Here is a 19,878-nt window from a genome sequence, read left to right on the forward strand (position 1 = left end):
GCCCTTCAGAGGGTGGGGAGCGGGATGTGCTGTGGCGTGTCTGCGCAGACGTGAACCTGCCATGAGCACAAGCTTTGGAATCTGGACGGCTGGGTGTGGGTCTGAAAGTGCCCGTGTGCTTGTGTGTTGCGTGAATGTGCGGGTCTGGGTGTGAATGTGTGCCTGCCTGCGTGCGTGCATGAATGTGGTTTTTTTTTCTTTTCTTTTCTTTTTTTTTGAGACAGAGTCTTGCTCTGTCGCCCAGGCTGGAGTGCAGTAGCGTGATCTCAGCTCACTACAACCTCTGCCTCCTGGGTTCAAGCTGTTTTCTGCCTCAGCCTCTCAAGTAGCTGGGATTACAGGCACCTGCCACCACACCTGGCTAATTTTTTGGGGGTTTTTTTTTGTTCTGTTTTGTTTTGTTTTTGTTTTGAGACAGTGTCTCACTCTGTTGCCCAGGCTGGAGTGCAGTGGCATATCCTTGCTCACTGCAACCTCCGCCTCCCAGATTCAAGCAATTCTCCTGCCTCAACCTCCCAAATAGCTGGGATTACAGGCATGCGCCACTGTGCCCGGCTAATTTTTGTATTTTTAGTAGAGATGGGGTTTCGCCATGATGGCCAGGCTGGTCTTGAACTCCTGACCTCAGGCAATCCACTCGCCTTGGCCTCCCAAAGTACTGAGATTATAGGCGTGAGCCACCCCGCCCGGCTAGTTTTTGTATTTTTAGTAGAGACAGGGTTTCACTATGTTGGCCAGGCTGGTCTCAAACTCCTGACCTCAGGTGATCCACCCACCTCGGCCTCCCAAAGTACTGGGAATAAATGTGTTTTTAGAGGGATTCATTCACTCAATCAGCACATATTTGTTGAGCACCTGCCATGTGCCAGGCATGCTGAGGTGCTGGGCATAGAAGAATGAACAGATCAGGCCAAACGCCGGGCCCACATGGGCTTACATTCCAGCAGGGAGGCAGGCAGAAAACAATAAATGTCAGAATGTATGAATTAGATAGGTATGGCATATATGGAGGTGGGAAAAGGATCTGAGAGCTGAGGGGTTGCAGTTGAGGTGTGTTGGTAGCTGTGCAAGTGCGCATCTGAGCGTGACGTCTCCGAGTGTGTGGTGAAGCAGTGTATGTATTAGGGAGCAGGCCCACCCTCTCTAGGCACCATTCCTGTGCAGCCCTTTAGCCCAGGCCACTGGCTCAGCCTTGCCTTACTCAGCTCTCCTTTCCCAGGGAGCCGCCAGCCCCTCCCACCTCCCCTGATGCCAGCATCTCCCCATAGCCCAGCCAGCTCTGCAAACCGGTGAAACCTACTCCCAGCCAGTCCCAGTGTGGGCCCTCTGGGGCCCTCCAGCTCATTCTCCTGACTCCACCCATCCAGACAGCTTCACCTCCTCCACACCTCTGTCTCAGGTAGCCACCTCCCCACCCGCCCCCACACCCCACCCAGCACCTCACCAGTCCTAGAATCTTGGAATAATGGGTAGGAGGTTAGGGATGACCGAAAGGGCTCTGGGGAGGCTGGCCTCATGCAGCAGGACCAGACTCAGATGCCGCGGGAAGACCCCATCCTAAAGAAATCAGAGCTACTATGATGTCCTAAGTGCCTACTGTGTGCCAGGCACTTGGGAGCTTATTTTTTGAGACAGGATCTTGCTCTGTCACCCAGCCTGGAGTGCAGTGACAATCACAGCTCACTGCAGCCTCCACCTTCCAGGCTCAAGCCATACTCCCACCTCAGCCTCCCGAGTAGCAGTGACCACAGGCACATGCCAGCACACCCAGATAATTTTTTTGATTTTTGGTAGAGACAAGGTCTTGCTCTGTTGCCTAGGCTGGTCTCAAACTCCTGGGCTCAAGTGATCCTCCTGCCTTGGCCTCCCAAAGTGCTGGGATTATAGGAATGAGCCACCACCAGGCCTCTTGACAAATTATTGATAACCCTCAAAACAGTCCTGAGATGTACATGTCAGTTCCCCTCTGCTCCAGGTGGGGTTGAGGAGTGAGAAGCAATTTGTCCAGGGTTCCTTGAGGTGGTTGGTGATTGAGCTGGGTTTGGATCTTTTCTAACTAAATCAGTGCTGCTCAGAGAAGAGAGAGAATGCCCTGGTTGCAGGGGCTGGCCTGGTGTGTGTTTGTTCATTTTTGAGACGTAGTCTCACTCCAGCCCAGGCTGGAGTGCAGTGGCGTGATCTCGGCTCACTGCAACCTCCAACTCCCTGGTTCAAGTGATTCTCCTGCCTCAGCCTCCCAAGTAGCTAGGATTGCAGGCACATGCCACTAGGCCTGGCTAATTTATTTTTAATAGAGACACACCATGTTGGCGAGGATGGTCTTGATCTCCTGACCTCGTGATCCGCCTGCCTCAGCTTCCCAGAGTGCTGGGATTACAGGTGTGAGCCACCCCGCCTGGCCAGCCTGGTTTTGTTAGGCTGTCAGCTGGGGCCAGGGAGAGGAGAGGGTGGGCTGCAGGATGTGGAGATAAATCCCCTACAGGGCCATGCGCTGTGGCTAACACCTGTAATCCCTGCACTTTAGGAGGCCAAGCAAGGTGGGTGGATCAGTAGAGCCCAGGATTTCGACACCAGCCTGGTCAACATGGTGAAACCCTGTCTCTACCAAAAAATACAAAAATTAGGCCAGGCATGGTGGTTCACGCCTGTAATCCCAGCACTTTGGGAGGCCGAAGCGGGCAGATCACCTGAAATTAGGAGTTCAAGACCAGCCTGGCCAACATGGTGAAACCCCGTCTCTACTAAAAATACAAAATTAGCCAGGTGTGGTGGCACATGCCTGTAATCCCAGCTACTTGGGAGGCTGAGGCAGGAAAATCTCTTGAACCTGGGAGGTGGAGGTTGCAGTGAGCCAAGATCGCACCATTGCACTCCAGCCTGGGCAACGAGAGCAAAACTCTGTCTCAAAAGAAAAAAAAAAAGAAAATTAGCTGGGTGTGGTGGAACATGCCTGTAATCCCAGCTACTCAGGAGGCTGAGGTAGGAGGATCACTTGAGCCTGGGAGGCGGAGGTTGCAGTGAGCCAAGATCAGGCCACTGGACTTCAGCCTGGGGCCTGGGTGACAGAGTGAGTCCCAAAAAAAAAAAAAAAAAAAATCCCCTGCAATGCCATAGCTCAGCTCTCGCTGAAGGAGGCAAGGAGTGGGAAGGGAGGGGGAAAGAAAAAAATGAAAGGAAGAAAGGAGGAGGAAGGGAGCAAAGAAAGAAGAAATGAAGGGAGGGAGGACAGAAGGAAGAAATGAATGAAGGGAGGCAGGGGGGCCTGGGGACAGAATTGCTGGGATCACTTAGACTAACAACTTCCTGAATCCTGAGAGTCATGATCAGGGAGGTGGGAGGGAGTCCCTTGGGCTCCCCGCAAATTCAGTAAATTCCAGCCGAAGAAATTCCACTCTTAGATTTGAAAAGTAGTTCTTGCCAGGCGCAGCTCATGTCTGTAATTCCAGCACTTTGGGAGGCTGAGGCAGGTGGATCACCTGAGGTCAGGAGTTTGAGACCAGCCTGGTCAACATGGTGAAACCCTGTCTCTACTCAAAATATAAAAAATTAGCTGGGTGTGGTGGTGGGCTCCTGTAATCCCAGCTACTTGGGAGGCTGAGGCAGGAGAATCGCTTGAACCCGGGAAGTGGAGGTTGCAGTGAGCCAGGATCGTGCCACTGCGAGACTCTGTCACAATTAAAAAAAAAAAAAAAAGTTCGGGCACGATGGCTCTCGCTTGTAATCCCAGCACTTTGGGAGGCCGAGGCGGGCGGATCACAAGGTCAGGAGATCGAGACCATCCTGGCTAACACGGTGAAACCTGTCTCTACTAAAAATACAAAAAATTAGCCGGGCGTAGTGGTGGGTGCCTGTAGTCCCAGCTACTCCGGAGGCTGAGGCAGGAGAATTGCTTGAACCCGGGAGGCGGAGTTTGCAGTGAGCGGAGATTGCGCCACTGCACTCTAGCCTGGGTGGACAGAGCAAGAGTCCGTCTCAAAAAAAACAAAAAAAAACAAAAAGAAACAAAGAAAAAGAAAAAAGAAAAGTAGTTCTTGAAGTCTCAACCTGGTTCTCTGTCTCTAGGAGAATAGAAACTCCCTTGGGAACAAAGAGTGGCCCTTCCCCTTGTCAGAAGGCTGTGGCCTGTTGTTGCTAGAGCCAATAGCTCAACATGACTGGGGAGATCCTGGCAGCCACAGGACTCAACTCTTAGACAGTTTCCCCATTCTGGGGCCTTGCTCCAGGCCTTCTCTTGTATCTTGTCTCTAAGGACAACCCTGGCAGATAGATGGCTTCCATTTTGTGGATGGGGAAACGGAGGCCCAGAGAGTCTGGGTTGGGCCCCCAGGGCTGAGGCTCACTCTAAGCTAGGCTGGCGCAGCCCTGCTCAGCTCCCTTCACAAGCTCCAAGATGACTTCGGAATTAGATGGGAGTGTGCTGAGGGCTGGGGACAGCCGCCTGGTACCGGCCCCATCCCAAACCCCAGGTCTGACCTATGGACACACCACTGCATAATCACTGCCTGCCTGGGTCCCAGCTGGCGCCAGCGTTCCTGGATAGCATCTCTTCTGTCCCGCAAACAGCCCTTGGGATGGGAATACCTCATGCCTGTGACTCAGGTGGGGAAACAGATAACTTGGAGGATAAGGTTGTTTACCCTTCCCTCCACGTGCATATACTGTACAGACAGTCCCCAGCTTACAATGATTCAACTTAGGATTTTTCGACTTTAGGATGGTATAAAAGTGATAAGCATTCAGTAGCAACTGTACTTCAAGCACCCAAACAACCATGCTATTTTTTCACTTTCAGTATAGTATTCAGTATATTACATGAGATAGTCACCAAGTTCTTCTTTTTATTTTTTGAGACAGAGTCTCACTGTTGTTGCCCAGGCTGGAGTGCAGTGGCGCAATCTCCGCTCACTGCAACCTCTGCCTCCCGGGTTCAAGCAATTCTCCTGCCTCAGCCTCCCGAGTAGCTGGGATTACAGGTGCGCACCAGCATGCCAGGCTAATTTTTTGTATTTTTAGTAGAGACGGGGTTTCACCATGTTGCCCAGGCTGGTCTTGAATTCCTGACCTCAACTGATCCGCCTGCCTTGGCCTCCCAAAGTGCTGGGATTACAGGCATGAGCCACTGTGCCTGGCCAAAATATTCAACAAGTTCTCATAAAATAGGCTTCATGTTAGGCGATTTTGCCCCACTGTAGGCTGAAGTGTTCTGAGCCCATCTGAGGTAGGCTAAACTAAGCCATGATGTAGGTTAGGTGTATTAAGTACATTTTCTTCTTTTTTTTTAATTTTTAATTTTAATTTTTTCCCCTTGTCTCCTCTCACAATCTTCTTTTTTTTTTTGGAGATAGGGTTTCGAACTGTTGCCCAGGCTAGAGTGCAGTGGCACGATCTCGGATTACTGCAACCCCCACCTTCCAGGCTCAAGTGAACCTTCTGAGCAGCTGAGACTACAGGCATGTGCCACCATGCTCAGCTCATTTTTTAACGTTTTGTACAGATGGGGTCTCCCTATATTGCATTTCAACTTACAATGTCTATCAGGACATAACCCCCCTCTGAAGTTGAGGAGCATCTGCATTTGATCCTTTCTTTTTTCTTTTCTTTTCTTTTTTTTTTTTGGAGACAGAGTTTCGCTCTTGTTGCCCAGGCTGGAGTGCAATGACGCGATCTCGGCTCACCACAACCTCCACCTCCCAGGTTCAAGCGATTCTACTGCCTCAGCCTCCTGAGTAGCTGGGATTACAGGCGCCCGCCACCAAGCCCAGCTAATTTTGTATTTTTAGTAGAGACCAGGTTTCTCCATGTTGGTCAGGCTAGTCTCGAACTCTCGACCTCAGGTGATCTGCCCACCTCGGCCTCCCAAAGTGCTGGGATTACAGGCGTGAGCCACCTCGCTCAGCCTTGATCCTTTCGCTCTCCAGAAGAACTTACTAAGTGAGGTCATGTGCAAAGAAGAGGCCAAGAGAACTTGACATTTTCCATTTGAGGTCACCCTTTTCACCTTTCTTTTCAGAAGAAAAGTGTGATATTGTGTTTCTGGGGTGAAATAAGGGGTAGCTAAGCCAAATTACTTTATTTTTCCTTGACTACTGGGCTAAATCCTCCTGACCTTCCTAGAGGAGGAGGCTGGGAAGGGGCAAGTTTCAGCCAATGTAGCTGGAGAATTTGGCCTTTCCTCCCTGGCCCCAGGCAGTAGGGGGTCATTTGAGGGCCTCACAGCCCTAAAAAAAAAAAAAAACCTCCCATTAAAATTTTTTACCTTATCTCCGGATGAGGTTATAAACCCAGTCACAGAGACAGGGGCAGGACTGAAGTCAGAAAACCCTGTCATATGACTTTAACCTTGAGCATAATTGTTTTGATAACGCCATTTTGTTTATTTATTTTAAAATACATCTGTATCCTCAAACATGGAAATGTTCCCGGCTTTGGAGCCCCTTTTCCCCAGCTCACACACACTTTGGACCCGGCAGCCTTCTTCTCCATCAACCCTTATTGGCAGCCTGGCCCAAGCTTCACCCTCCCCCATGCACCCACCCCTCCCCCTGGCTACTTCCAGGTTCTCTGTTGGGGCCATAAATGCTCCAGGAGATGTAAGTTGGCTGCTGCTTCCACTGGAGGCTGAAGTGCTGATGAAATATTCAAGGATCTCAACTCTCAAATTCCTCGGGGGCCGTGGGATGGGACTGGGAAAGACGGGATGAAAGTACAAGGCCAGGGGCCGCTGAGTCCTGTCCCAGTTCTCAGCCAGGTGGAGTCCAGCGCTTAAAGACCTGGGAAGCAGAGAGGGCAGGAGGGCGAGAGGCAGGGGTGGGGAAGGGTCTCTTTGCATAATTGATGGCTAGAGGCTCTAGGTGGTGCCATCCGCTGGTCGGCTTAGGGGAAGTAAGGCCTGAGTCGCGGACCACCCAGAGCCACCCCCTCCCCCAGCCCTGGCTCTCTAACTCCAAGGTTTTCCTGGGGTCACACCTCGGGCTGACAAAATCAAGCTGGCAAAATTGGTTCTCGTCTCCTCCCTGACTGCAGCCCGTCTTTGCCTTCCTTGGGGTGGAAAGAGACCTACATTGGTGGGGGAGGTGAACTGGCTGGCAGAAGACCAAGGTTCAAGTCCCAGCCCTGCCAGGAATTTTCTTGTGTGATCTTGGGGAAGTCCCTCTCCTGGCTCCAGCCGCAGTTTCTTCATAGATGCAGGGAAAAGGGGGCTCCGCTTAGACTATGCCTTCTTCCTCTTCCCAAGGCTCTCCACAGGTCAGGGAGAAATGGCTGCCTCCAGCCGTGTGTGCGCGTGAGAAGGATGGCCTCTCCGTGGGAAGCATGCCTTGTCAGGGCAGGCATCTCTCCTGGCTTGTGGAAAGAGGGAGGAGCGGGGCAGGCTGGCAGGGCAGGTGGGGCCCCAGCTGTGTCAGCCTGTGCGTGGAGTCGCCCAGACCAGGAGCAGGAAGCGGGTGACTCAGGTGGCAAAGGCTCGGCTACCCCTCCCCACTCAGGAGGAGGGTGTTGCTTAGAGAGTTGGTGAACCAGCTCCGGAGCCCGATCTAGATGCCACCGGTCCTGGAGTTTCAACTTGCGGGGCTTGGGGTGAATAAGGAGGGGCAGCCTGGGACAGGCATTCTCTGGAGAGGTTTCGACAGACCCTCCTCCAGCCTCTCCCTCCACCACCACTGGCCGCTGCTATCTCACCCTGGCCTGTACTATTTCTGGCCCGTCCTATCTCTGTTTTCTTGTCTCCTGTTTTCCTTCTGACATTCCATCCCCACCCACACGCCTTGCAGTGAAGTGTCGCTGGAGCTACATCTGTAATTAAAAGACACACGCCCACAGGACCAGGCTGTGGGCAGCCTCTGGCCTCAAGGCCCCTCCCCTGGACACAAGGCAGGAAAAAAGGCAGGAGTCCATCTCCCCACAGCCTCCCTCCAGGGCCCTGCACCCTCCTGCTCCCTTCCCAGCTTCTGGCCATGCTTGGGCCCACTCCAGCCAGCAGAGTTTGGGAGCCTGCAGGCTCTTCTGCAGCTGTGTCCTCCCCCAGCCCTGAAGGGGCCCTTCTGAGTAAGCCCCCACCCCCAAAGCCAGTGGGCAGGGCCAGGAGCACAAATGAGGCCTACATGCCATAGATCTAGGTAAGTTACAGAGCACACTCCCAGGCCAGTTGTGGTGACTCACACCTGTAATCCCAGCACTTTGGGAGGCCGAGGCGGGTGGATCACTTGGGGTCAGGAGTTCAAGACCAGCCTGGCCAACATGGTGAAACCCCATCTCTACCAAAAATACAAAAATTGGCCGGGCATGGTGGCACGTGCCTGTAATTCCAGCTACTTGGGAGGCTGAGGCATGATAATCACTTGAACCTGGGAGGTGGAGGTTGCAGTGAGCCAAGATTGCACCACTGCACTCCAGCCTGGGCGACAGAGCAAGACTCTGTCTCAACAAAAACCCCAAAAAAAACAAAAAATGGAGCATGCTCCCGAACTGCTAGGTCAGATATACCTTGACAGGTGCACCCCCGCGATGACCTGAAAGTCCATGATGGAGTCCCAAGTTCTCACTGTGTCAGGGCATGGCAGCCCCATGGAGAACGGCTCCTCCCTGGCCCCCAGCCAGGGCCTGGACTATTTCCCTTTCCTTAGCACCTCTGGCTCTGCCTGCGCCACAAGGTCCTCCAGCCCTTGCATGGAGATTCCCTAGTGCGCATCCATGCTGCCTCTATCTCCCCACCCCAGCAATAACTGCCCCTTGTCATGTCCCTAGTTTGGCCCAAGTGTGTCCATGCACAGTAGCACTGGTGCCGCTGCTCCTGGGGAGAAGGACCAGAGTCAGCGACCTGCAGGCCTGGAAAGTAGGGTCAGTGTTGGGCAGGAATTCCAGAGTTTCTGGTGCTGGTCCCTGGAGTGTGGTCTAGAAGGAATGTGAAGTCCATGTAGGTTCCTCTGTCCCTTTGCCCCTGTGTGGAGGGGGCAACCCCAGGAGGGCCAGAGTGGAGGCCTTTTAAAGGCCAGGATTGGCCAGGCATGGTGGTTCAGGCCTGTAATTCCAGCACTTTGGGAGGCCGAGACGGGCGGATGACGAGGTCAGGAGATCGAGACCATCCTGGCCAACACTGTGAAACCCCGTCTCTACTGAAAAAAAACAAAAACAAAAAATTAGCCAGGCATGGTGGCACGTGCCTGTAGTCCCGGCTACTCAGGAGGCTGAGGCAGAAGAATCACTTGAACCCGGGAGGCGGAGGTTGCAGTGAGCTGAGATCGCACCACTGCACTCCAGCCTGGGTGACAGAGCGAGACTCCAAAAAAAAGGCCAGGACCTGGAGAGAAACTGGGTGTAAAGATGGCTCTGGCCAGGTGTGGTGGCTCACACCTGTAATCCCCACACTTTGGGAGGCTGAGGTGGGAGGATCACTTGAAGCCAGGAGCTCCAGACCAACCTGGGCAACATGGTGAGACCTCATCTCTACCAAAAAAAAGAAAAAAAATTAGCTGGGTGTGGTAGCGCCTGTGGTCAGCTACTCAGGAGGCTGAGGCTAGGGGATCCCTTGAGCCCAGGAGGTTGAGGCTGCAGTGAGCTGTGATTTCGCCACTGCACTCCAGTTTTGGCAGCAGAGTGAGACCCTGTCTCTAAGAAAAAAAAAAAAGGCTGGCTTTGTCCCTGGGCTGAGAGATGGCTCATACCCAAGGTGCCTCTAGCTTTCCACATTGCCTTTCTTTCAAGTCTGCCATCCGGGAAGAACCTCCCGTTGTGTGATTTCCTTTTCTGCTGCTGCAAAGCGCAGGGAAGAGGCTACTGGGTGATGAAAAGGTACCATCATCAGCCTGAAGTTTGGCAACCCAGCTGGTCACCCTGGGCTCCCCTTTATAGAAGTGGTTATGTCTTAGGCTACCTGAGGCTGAAGAGGCAGGAAGAAGGGTGTGTGTGTGTGTGTGTGTGTGTATTAGAGAGAGAAAGCGGGTGTTTGTGTATCTGAATCTGCACCCGCAAGTGTATATCCCTGAGGTGTGAGCATAGAAGGTTGTGTGTGTGTGTGTGTGTGTGGCTTGTGTACATCTAAATTTCTACCTGTCTCTGGGGAAAAGGCCCCCATAGAATAAGGACTGTGGGTTTTTTTTCTTTTCTTTTTTTTTTTTTTTTTTTTTGAGCTGGAGTTTCGCACTTGTTGCCCAGGCTGGAGTGCAATGGCACAATCTCTGCTCACCGCAACCTCTGCCTCCCGGGTTCAAGCGATTCTCCTGCCTCAGCCTCCTGAGTAGCTGGGATTACAGGCGTGTGCCACCACGCCCAGCTAATTTTTTGTATTTTTAGTAGAGATGGGGTTTCTCTGTGTTGGTCAGGCTGGTCTCGAACTTCCGACCTTGGACGATCCACCCGCCTCGGCCTCCCAAAGTGCTGGGATTACAGGCATGAGCCACTGTGCCCGGCCCTAAGGACTATGTTTGAATGGAGAACAGAAACTCTTCCATCTCCTTGTATGGCCCAGAGGCCTCGTGGAAGATGAGGGGGGTTGTGAGATAAGGAGAGGATGGTGGCCTGGTGGTCCTGGACACTGGATGATGGTGTGCACCCTCCCCTAGAAAAGAGCCTCCCTCCCACCAGCCCCTCACTGAACCTCTCTGCGCCAATTACTTCTGTCTCTGCAGCAGCTTGAGATGGGCCATGTGGTACCCTTATATTCTCTACTCTGAAGCACTAGCAAGCTGCAAGGTTGAGTTATCCATATGTGTTTTTGGCAGCCCATGGACTCTGCTTCCACTGAGCCCTGGGCAAGAGGAAGGAATTGAAACTGCAGGAATAGGAATCGAGGCTGGACATTAGAACAAGGAGACAGGGGCATTCACCATAAGGGAGGCTGCAGGATCTTCTTTCCTGGACATTTGTCAGAGAATTCTTGCCTTTAAAGGTTTGCAGGCAGGGGACTGGATAAGATGACCTTGTGGCCTTTTCTTCAAGTTCAAGCTACAGGGGAGACTGTGGTCACAGAAACCCCCATCCTATCCCTATATACCTCCTTTCACAAGAGACCAAATTGCCTGTGCAGACAACTGAGTCTAGGAAACATCATTTCTGATTCTATTCTGTATTCTCAGATACAGATGAATCTCAGTGCCTGCCAGGCACATAGTAGGTGCTTAAAGAGAATCCCTTGACCTGGGAGGAGAGACTCAGCTCTAATCCCAGTCTTTGCCGCTGCTGTGGTGGTGCTTCCGCCAGTCCCAGCCTGTGTGTTTAGCTCTGGGGCTGGTGTTATGCAACATGTTCCATGCTAAGACACGCAGGGGGCATTCTGGGGAGACACACACACACACACACACACACACACACACACACACACACACGGTTTATTCTGAAACCTTATTTCTGCTCCTCCACCCACATGGGCTCCTCCACCCCTCTCTGCAGTCAACCAGCCCTACCCTGCCTCTTTGCTGAGGTCAGGAGAAATAGGAAGGAGTCAGGCCAGGCTTGGGGCTGGGACGTATGTGTGTGTGCATGTGTGGAGGTGGGAGGTGGGCAGAAGGGGGAAGAAATGAAACCCTGGCAGCTGCAGCAGTCCAGGATTGTGAGCCCATTCCTTCCCCAGCTGTGGCCTGGCTACAGCTCTATGTGACAGGGTGACAAGCAGGTGGATGGGGCAGGGGTAAGGCAGGGATAAAGATAGGGAGGTAAGCTGGAGGATGGGGAGTTGAGGAAACAGGCAAAGGGCGGTGGCCCTGGTTATGGGATGGCCACTAGTTCAGGGATGTCCGTATCTCCCTGGCCCTGCTTTTGGATGGCGCAACTTCAGAAGGGAGAATGTTCAGCTACCATTCTTTTCTCTGGTGGGGAAAGTGGTCAAGGTTGCTGCTAAGGTACCTTCATCCAGCCCATCCTGTGTGCTAGCTTTGGGGCTGTAGAGCTTTGTTGATGGGGGACCCTTTTCTAAACCACCACTCCTCCAAAACCCACCCACACACGCTGCTTCTGCTTATCCTTCTATGAGCTCTTTGAAGGTTGGGATCATTTTTATTTTCTGTGTCACCAGGTTTTATTTTCTGTGTTCACCAGTGCCTAACATACAGTTGACAATGAATACTCAAGTGTTGAATGAAGGAATGTTTGTAGGGCCCTTGGCACACCATACAGCCACGAGCAGCATTCATGTCATCAACCACAGAAAGGAAGTGCCCTTGTCTTCTTAAGCTGCCTGTGAGAAGTCATTTTTATTTTTTTGAGACAGAGTCTCACTCTGTCACCCAGGCTGGAGTGCAATGGCATGATCTCAGCTCACTGCAACCTCTGCCTCCCGTGTTCACGCCATTCTCCTGCCTCAGCCTCCCGAGTAGCTGGCATTACAGGTGCCCGCTGCCATGCCTGGCTAATTTCTGTATTTTTAGTAGAGATGGGGTTTCACCATGTCAGCCAGGCTGGTCTCGAACTCCTGACCTGAAGTGATCTGCCCACCTTGGCCTCCCAAACTGCTGGGATTACAGGCATGAGCCACCACGCCCGGCCAAGAAGTTCTTTCTGATCTCTACCCCAGGCTCTCCTATCGCAGAGGGGTGTGCTGCCCGGTTTATTTTTTTCTTTTCTTTTTTTTTTTGTTTGAGATGGAGTCTCGCTCTGTCATGCCCAGGCTGGAGTGCAGTGACATGGTCTCGGCTTACTGCAACTTCCGCCTCCCGGGTTCAAGCAATTCTCCTGCCTCAGTCTCCCAAGCAGCTGGGATTATAGTTGCCCGCCACCACGCTCGGCTAACTTTTTGTATTTTTTGTAGAGATGGGGCTTCACCATATTGGCCAGGCTGGTGTTGAACTCCCGACCTCAGGTGATCCACCCGCCTTTGCCTCCCAAAATGCTGAGATTACAGGAGTGAGCCACTGCGCCTGGCCTGCCCCGTTTCTTTCATGCCAGGGCTGGATTTCCTTCAGATCTGCTGCTTGATGTTTCCAAGCCCACCAAAGCCTCCTGACACCAATACTGTATTTTTGTGCCAATTAATTGTTCTGTCTCTCCTCCAAGTGTTTGTGCCTTTTCTCTGCCCCTTCCCCACTGCCTTGACATTTTATGTCTATGCTCCTCTTCCATGAGGGGAACAGCTGGTTTGGTGGTCCTTCAAATGAGAGGAAGGAGGTTCTAGCTTGGGGTGTGCCACTTTGTAGTTTTGTGACTTCTCTGAACTTCGGTTTCTTCATCTTTACAATGAGGGTCGTTTTCTCATCCTAACTATTTTTCAGAGCTGTCACAATAATTAAAAAAAAAAACATACCGTTAATTTAAATTCTAACCTTTAGCAGTTTCTGAGTGCCTTCACAAACCTGACCTCATTTAATCCCCACATACTCCAGTGAGGTAGATATGGCTAATGTATTCAGTTTACAGAAGAGGAGAAACAGGGTGAAGTAACTTGCCTAAAATCATACTAAGTGGGAGAAGACAAACCCTGGCCTTCTAATTCTAAATCCCAGGAGTACTCCATCTTTCGGGAAAAAAATCCCACCCCAGCACAAAGCCTATGAAATGCTATACAAATATGTGATTACTACTTTGGGGCAAGGATGAATAAGCCCAAAGAAGCATCATGCCTGACGCTGAGTTGGCTGGCCGGTGAAGGCGTCTGTCCCTTCCCTTGGTATCCCTATGACTTACCTGTTGGACAGGTAGGGGGAAGGGGAGAGTAATGAGTCTCACCTGCTCAGAGCAAGGGTGGGGCAAGACACACCCCATCCCTTCCATTGGTTTTTTCCTTAGTCTTACTGACAGAGCCTTGTCCAATCAGGAGGAAGCAACTTTCTATCTGCCAATAGATGCAATGTTAGGATGAGACCTCAAGTTAGAGTCCATCCCTAGAGCCGACTGGCAGTCCCTGGGGCCAATGGCAAGCGGATAAACAGAGGCGGCCGTGGAAGAGGACTGGAGGCGAGGCTCCGCCCCTCCACGGGACAGTCAGGCGAGATAGCCAGTGAGCTCGCACCAGAGGGTGGGCGTCTCCCCCAGGGGCGGAGCTTCGGGGTGGCGAGGGGCGTGGCTTGGCTGTCAGGTCTCTTCGCCTTTTGTTCGGTTACTGAGTTGCTGCCTTGGCCAGAGTCCGGAGCAGCCGCCGCCCGACCGCGCCGAGCTCAGTTCGCTGTCCGCGCCGGCTCCCACCCCGGCCCGACCCCGACCCGGCCCGGTCAGGCCCCATACTCAGGTGCGGGCTATCGGGGGCAGGTATCGTTGGGGACAGAAGGGGTGGCGAGCGGCCGCGGGGCCGGTCCCAGCCGTCCCTGGGCAGGTGAGGGCGGGTGCCATCGAGCGCCACCCTGCACCGGCGGCAGGGGGCGCGCTGGGGTCCTGGGCGCGGCCACTTGGGGGTCGCGCGGTTCGGGCCGAGCGCGCCTCGGAGCTCCGCGAACCAGAGATCTGAGCAAGGCGGGGAGGGATCCGGACAGGTGCCTCCGGGGCCGCGCCTCCCCCGGGGCCCGCGCAGCTCGCCCGACGCCGCGTCCCTGACTCTCGCCCTGAGCTGGCGGGGGAGACTTTGCTCTGCTTTGACTGCGTCCCAGGGCTCACGCTGCAGTCAGGAATTTACCGTTTGGGAAACTTGCTGCCGCTGGTTTCTTTGGGGCCACCCTCACCCCACCCCACGCGTCATCCTCGCTTTCCCTCCCTCCCTACTCCCCCAGGCCTGGGTGGGGCCCTATTGTTTGCGCCCAGCTTGCCCAACTGTGGGGGCCGAGCGCACATTTTCCCAGCGACTCTGGCCCCACCTGCCGAGCAGGTGAGCGCACGGAGTCCAGAGGCCCTGCCCTCCAGCTCCCAGAGCCTCGTCGATACTACCTGCGGCGCCTCCCTCCACGCCGGTGGGAGCCCGGCTCTGGCTTCTTCAGCGGAGGTGGGATGGAGTGACAGTGGGGGGTGCAGGGCTCGGCTCAGTGTCCAGCTGGTGTCTGGCACCCGTGGCTCGCCCTGGGGTCTGGGGGGTGGGGTCTGTGCACGGATGAAGAATTCAGGGTCACCTGGCCCAGTTTCCAGTAGCTGTGGCTGCCAGAGTGTTGGTAGGGGAACAGGACCCATCTTCTCTAACCTCTTATTGTTGGAAAAAATCACCCAAAACAAACTTTGCAGGAGGAAGTATTCACAGCAGCTTTATCTGGGTGTTTTCCCGTCTCCTTGCCCAAAACTTCCTTTAGGCTTAGGGGGTCCTTCCTGGTGCAAAACCCCTTCCCCCAGCCGGCCCCTGGCTGAACCTGGGCCGGTGCCTGCGCGCTCCGACCCTGTCTTCCCTGCCCCCACATTCATCCTGTTCGCTGGGCCCCAGGAGCCTGAGGTAGGGGCCGGGGTGGGGGGTGGAAAGTGCTGAGAGGGGAAGCAGCTTCTTCCTTCTCTTCCTGCCTCCGGGGACCACCACACCCCCTCAGACAAGGCCTGCGTAAGTGGTTGTCTCTCAAGCTCTGCCCCCTCCCCAGGAATGGGGGTGGGGCAGGGCTGGGCCAAACTGAGGAAGGTGGGGGGAGTGGTTGTTCTTGTCTTTTTTTTTTTTCCTCTACCCCATCCCCCACATTACTTAGCTGGCTGGTTATTGAGGCAGAAGCGCATGAGGCTGTGGGACTTGCCTTCCATTTGATTTCTGAATTATGAAGGTGCATGCTTTCTGGAGGCCTGCACAGACCTTTCCCACCCGCTTTCCTGAAAGAATTTGACAGGGAAAGTGAGACCGCAGGAGGGCTTTTTGGGGGAAGGTTTCTTCAATGCTAGACTCTCTCAGGCAGAGCTGCATCGGGCCCCCTGCCTTCCCTGCTCCCAATTTCCTGAGACCGCCCCCCCCACCCAGAATTGGGGATCTTGATCAGGGTTTCTACCCCGGTTAAAAAAAAAAATCTGAAGTGTGGTCTTTTTGCAGGATTTGGAGCCCAGCCTCGTTGGGGAACAGAGAGAGAATACAACAGTTGGGTTCTCTCTCAGTCCTGGGGGTGGGAGAAAGATTGTGGGGGGCGGGGATCGAGAGTGCTTGGAGGGGAAGAGTCTACCACCTCTTTCTTTGTTGTAGATGGGGGAGTGAGGCTGGGGGCCCAGACTCAGCCCCTTTATCCTGGGTGGGGATCACGCTCAGCCCTGTGCTAGGGGGAAGTCAGTGTGGGAACTCAGATCCTTTTCTGCCGGGGGATGGGATTCTGCACCTCTGGGGAGCAACAGGAGCAGGGAGTTTGGGCAAAAATAACCTGCTTTCCCTCTTCTCTGTGCCAAGGTGGAGGAGGGGAGGGCATTGTAATTATGTTGGCTAAATGATTAGTTTAGCTAATCTGGTTTGTGGCTGTGATGAAAAGATAATACTGAGGAAGTACTGCTAGGAGGTGCTTGGTGAAAACTGGCCACTGACTGGACTGGGGGACGCGGGGGAGGAGGAGAAGGTAGGACCCAGTTAGTTATTTCTTGCTAGATCAAGCCCCAGCTTGGGTGACTTGAGCCCTCCCACCCCCACTCCACCCCTCCCTTGCACCCTGGCTCCACCCCATTCCCTCTGGAGCCTCTGTTTGGGCTGCCAGGGCCGAGGCTTTGAGAATGCAGTGCATAGGAACGAAAAAGGTCGGGCTAGGGCTGCCAACCTTTTTCCCATCCTGGAGCCACCTTAGAGTGAGATGGGTCAATTGACTAGTCTACAGAAGGACTGTTTATTTGGAGAGATGGGACAGTGGGGCAGTTCTGAGCACAGGGCTTTGGGCTTGAACTGAGCTGGGTTTGAGACCCAGCTCTGTCTCTCATTACCTGAGCCTCAGTGACCTCTTTGGCAAAATGGGAATACTAATACCTATCTACCCAGTCAGTACTTGACAAACGGTAACTCAAGATCAAGGTAAGACTTTACAGAAATCAAGCACTTTCTTTTTTTTTTTTTTTTGAGATGGATGGAGTCTCGCTCTGTCACCCAGGCTCACTGCAACCTCCGCCTCCTGGGTTCAAGTGATTCTCCTGCCTCAGCCTCCTGAGTAGCCAGGATTACAGGCGTGTGCCACCACCCCCGGCTGATTTTTGTATTTTTAGTAGAGACAGGGTTTCACCATGTTGCGCAGGCTGGTCTTGATCTCCTGACCTCGTGATTCACCCGCCCCGGCCTCCCAAAGTGCTGGGATTACAGGCGTGAGCCACCTCACCTGGCCCAAACCAAGCACTTTCATTAACTATTTTTACTTAATCCTTATGGCCGGCCAGGCTGGATGGCTCAGACCTGCAATCCCAGCACGTTAGGAGGCCCAGAAGGGTGGACTGCTTGATTGAGCCCAGGAGTTCCAGACCAGCCTGGGCAACATGGAGAAACCCCGTCTCTACAAAAAAATAGAAAAATTAGCCGGGCGTGGTGGTGCATGCCTGTGGTCCCAGCTACTGGGAATGTTGAGGTGGGAGGATTACTTGAGCCCAGGGAGGTCAAGGCTGCAGTGAGCTGTGTCACTGTATTCCAGCTTGGGCAACAGAGTGAGTCCCTGACTCAAAAAAAAAAAAAAAAAAAAAAAAGCGCATATCATTATTCCCATTCTACAGAGGAGAAAATTGAAACTCAAGGAACTTAAGTAATTTCCCCAAGGTTGTACAGTGAGACCCAAGCAGCACGAAGACTGACGTTTGGGTTCTCTGATTCCAAGCCCAGAACCCATCCTGCTGTATTGCCCCATGCAGCTCTGGAAAGGATTTTTTTTTTTTTTTTTTTGGAGATGGAGTCACGCTCTGCCACCCAGGCTGGAGTGCAGTGGCGCGATCTCGGCTCACTGTAACTTCTACCTCCTGGGTTCAAGCGATTCTCCTGTCTCAGCTTCCCAAGTAGCTGGGATTACAGGCATGCACCACCACACTAGGCTAATTTTTGTATTTTTAGTAGAGATGGGGTTTCACCATGTTGGCCAGGATGGTCTCGAACTCCTGACCTTCAGGAGATCCGCCCGCCTCAGCCTCCCAAAGTGCTGGGATTACAGATGTGAGCGGAAAGGATTTTTCTGCACCCCCTTTTGAGAGCCTCTGCCTGACTGGGGAGAAGAGAATTCAGAAGGGCCCATGAAGGCATGTGTGAGTGGTGAATGTAGGGCAGGTTTTGTAGGTGGGGGTGATACCTGTCCTGGCCACCAGCCCACTTAAATCTCCCCAGTGGCTTGATTTTTAGTTTCCGGTGGAAGCGGCTTCTCCCCAAGGCCAGGGCTGTGGTGAGTGTTGGGGGGAGGTTGAGAGGGAAAGAGGAGGCAGGGGTCAAAGCTGTGCTGCCTCCTAGCTTGGGTTAGGTAGAACCATGGCTGTTGTGGGCTTGTTCATGTGTAGGAAGTGGGAGTTGCCTGCTTTGCTGGGGGCTGGGGCTATGCCAAGATAAAGGGGTGCTGCCCTGTGGGGAGTGGCGAGAAACGAGAGTCCGATTTAGGCCTGGGCTAATGTCCTGCTGGAGTGGACGAGGCAGTGCTGCCAGGCTGCTCTTGATGGGGAACTGGCTGTCCTCTGCTCTGAAGCCCAAGAGACCTGAGATAGGCAGCTGCTGGGAGGGCTTTTCTGGTGATGGAGGTGTGGGGGTCATGTGTGCTGCCTGTCAGCCAGAGCCTTGGCCCTCTAGGGAGGAGCTGGTGTCAGATTGTTCTCCAGACCTGCCTGGTTCTGGTGTCTCTGCCAACTGGACATCTGACACCAGAATGGGCCTGGATTTGGGGTCTGGGAAGTGGGTTCTCTTTATGTGATGGTGCAGCCGGAGTACTGAAGCTGTCACTACCGCGCTTCTGGATTCCCTGAGGGCAGGCTGGGACCCCAGGCAAGGGGATTATCGATCGTGGAGAAGGCTAATGGGACTTGAGACAGAGAAGAAAACAGAATGAACCCCATCCCACTGACTACTACAAAGAGGGCATGAGGTTGCAGTTTTTCCATCTCCCCCGAGGACTTGAGAGCTGCAGGCCCGACGCACTTACTGAAGGGACGCAGTCTAGACAGGAGGAGGGGCTTTCTGCCTGCTAAAGATGAAATCTTGAGTTGAGAAATAAGAGGGAGAGGTGGAGACTCAGCATTGACTCTTCTCTGATGAGGGCCATCCTGTCCAGCAGGGAGGCCAGACAGGAATTGCTGCCCTTTGGGGAGACTCCTCATTTGTATCTTTTGGGAGAAGAGCGACCTGGCAGTGAGAGGGAAAGGCATCTGTGAGCTGGTCCTGTGAGCCCTGTGAAGAGGAAAAGCAAGCAGTGTGGCTGGGCAGGTCACCAGGGCTTGTGTTCCTGCAAGTGACACTGAGCGGCCTCTCCTGGGACATGGTTGAGTCTGGGGACATGGAATACCTCATTGTGAAGCGACTTCCTCTGCCAGGCCTGAAGGGAAAGCTCATGGACCACTCCCCTTTGCTCAGCCTCCTGGCATCTTGGCCTTTGGGGCCAGCAGGGCAGGAAGCTCAGCTTTCTTTTGTCATTCTTTTTTTTTTTTTTTTTTTTGAGATGGAGTCTCTCACTCTTGTCACCCAGACTGGAGTGTAGTGGCACAATCTTGGCTCACTGCAACCTCCACCTCCCGGGTTCAGGTGATTCTCCTGTCTCAGCCTCCCGCGTAGCTGGGACTACAGTACGCGTAGTACTGTAGCTGGCGCCTGCCAGTACACCCAGCTAATTTTTTTTTTTTTTTGAGACGGAGTCTCACTCACTCTGTCACCCAGGCTGGAGTGCAGTGGCATGATCTCCGCTCACTGCAAGCTCCGCCTCCCGGGTTCACGCCATTCTCCTGCCTTAGCCTCCCGAGTAGCTGGGACTACAGGCGCCCGCCACCACGCCCGGCTAATTTTTTTGTGTTTTTAGTAGAGACGGGGTTTCACTGTGTTTGCCAGGATGGTCTCGATCTCCTGACCTCATGATCCACCCGCCTCGGCCTCCCAAAGTGCTGGGATTACAGGCGTGAGCCACCGTGCCCGGCCTAATTTTTGTATTTTTAGTAGAG

General features: G+C 53.5%; 1 protein-coding gene and 1 long non-coding RNA gene across 5 annotated transcripts in view; one reads left to right on the plus strand and one right to left on the minus strand.

The window, feature by feature from the left end:
• Positions 1–12,163: 12,163 nt before the first annotated feature.
• Positions 12,164–14,001, minus strand: LOC129533762 (uncharacterized). Its single transcript, XR_008680131.2, has 2 exons — positions 13,651–14,001; positions 12,164–13,198 (listed from the first exon to the last, which is right to left on the minus strand). It is a non-coding gene; the product is annotated as an uncharacterized lncRNA (long non-coding RNA).
• JUP (junction plakoglobin) overlaps positions 13,966–19,878 on the plus strand; it is a 32,254-nt gene continuing 26,341 nt past the window's right edge. Inside the window, exon 1 of one of the 4 annotated variants that reach the window (XM_004041688.4) lies at positions 13,966–14,149. The gene's annotated coding sequence lies outside the window, so the exon portion shown is untranslated. Of the gene's footprint in view, positions 14,170–14,579; positions 14,834–19,878 lie in introns of those variants that run through there. The other 3 variants (XM_019027044.3, XM_055388141.2, XM_019027046.4) reach the window with 3 other exon arrangements.

This window comes from Gorilla gorilla, chromosome 4 (genome assembly GCF_029281585.2).
Source record: "Gorilla gorilla gorilla isolate KB3781 chromosome 4, NHGRI_mGorGor1-v2.1_pri, whole genome shotgun sequence".
In the NCBI taxonomy this organism is placed as follows: Eukaryota; Metazoa; Chordata; class Mammalia; order Primates; family Hominidae; genus Gorilla; species Gorilla gorilla.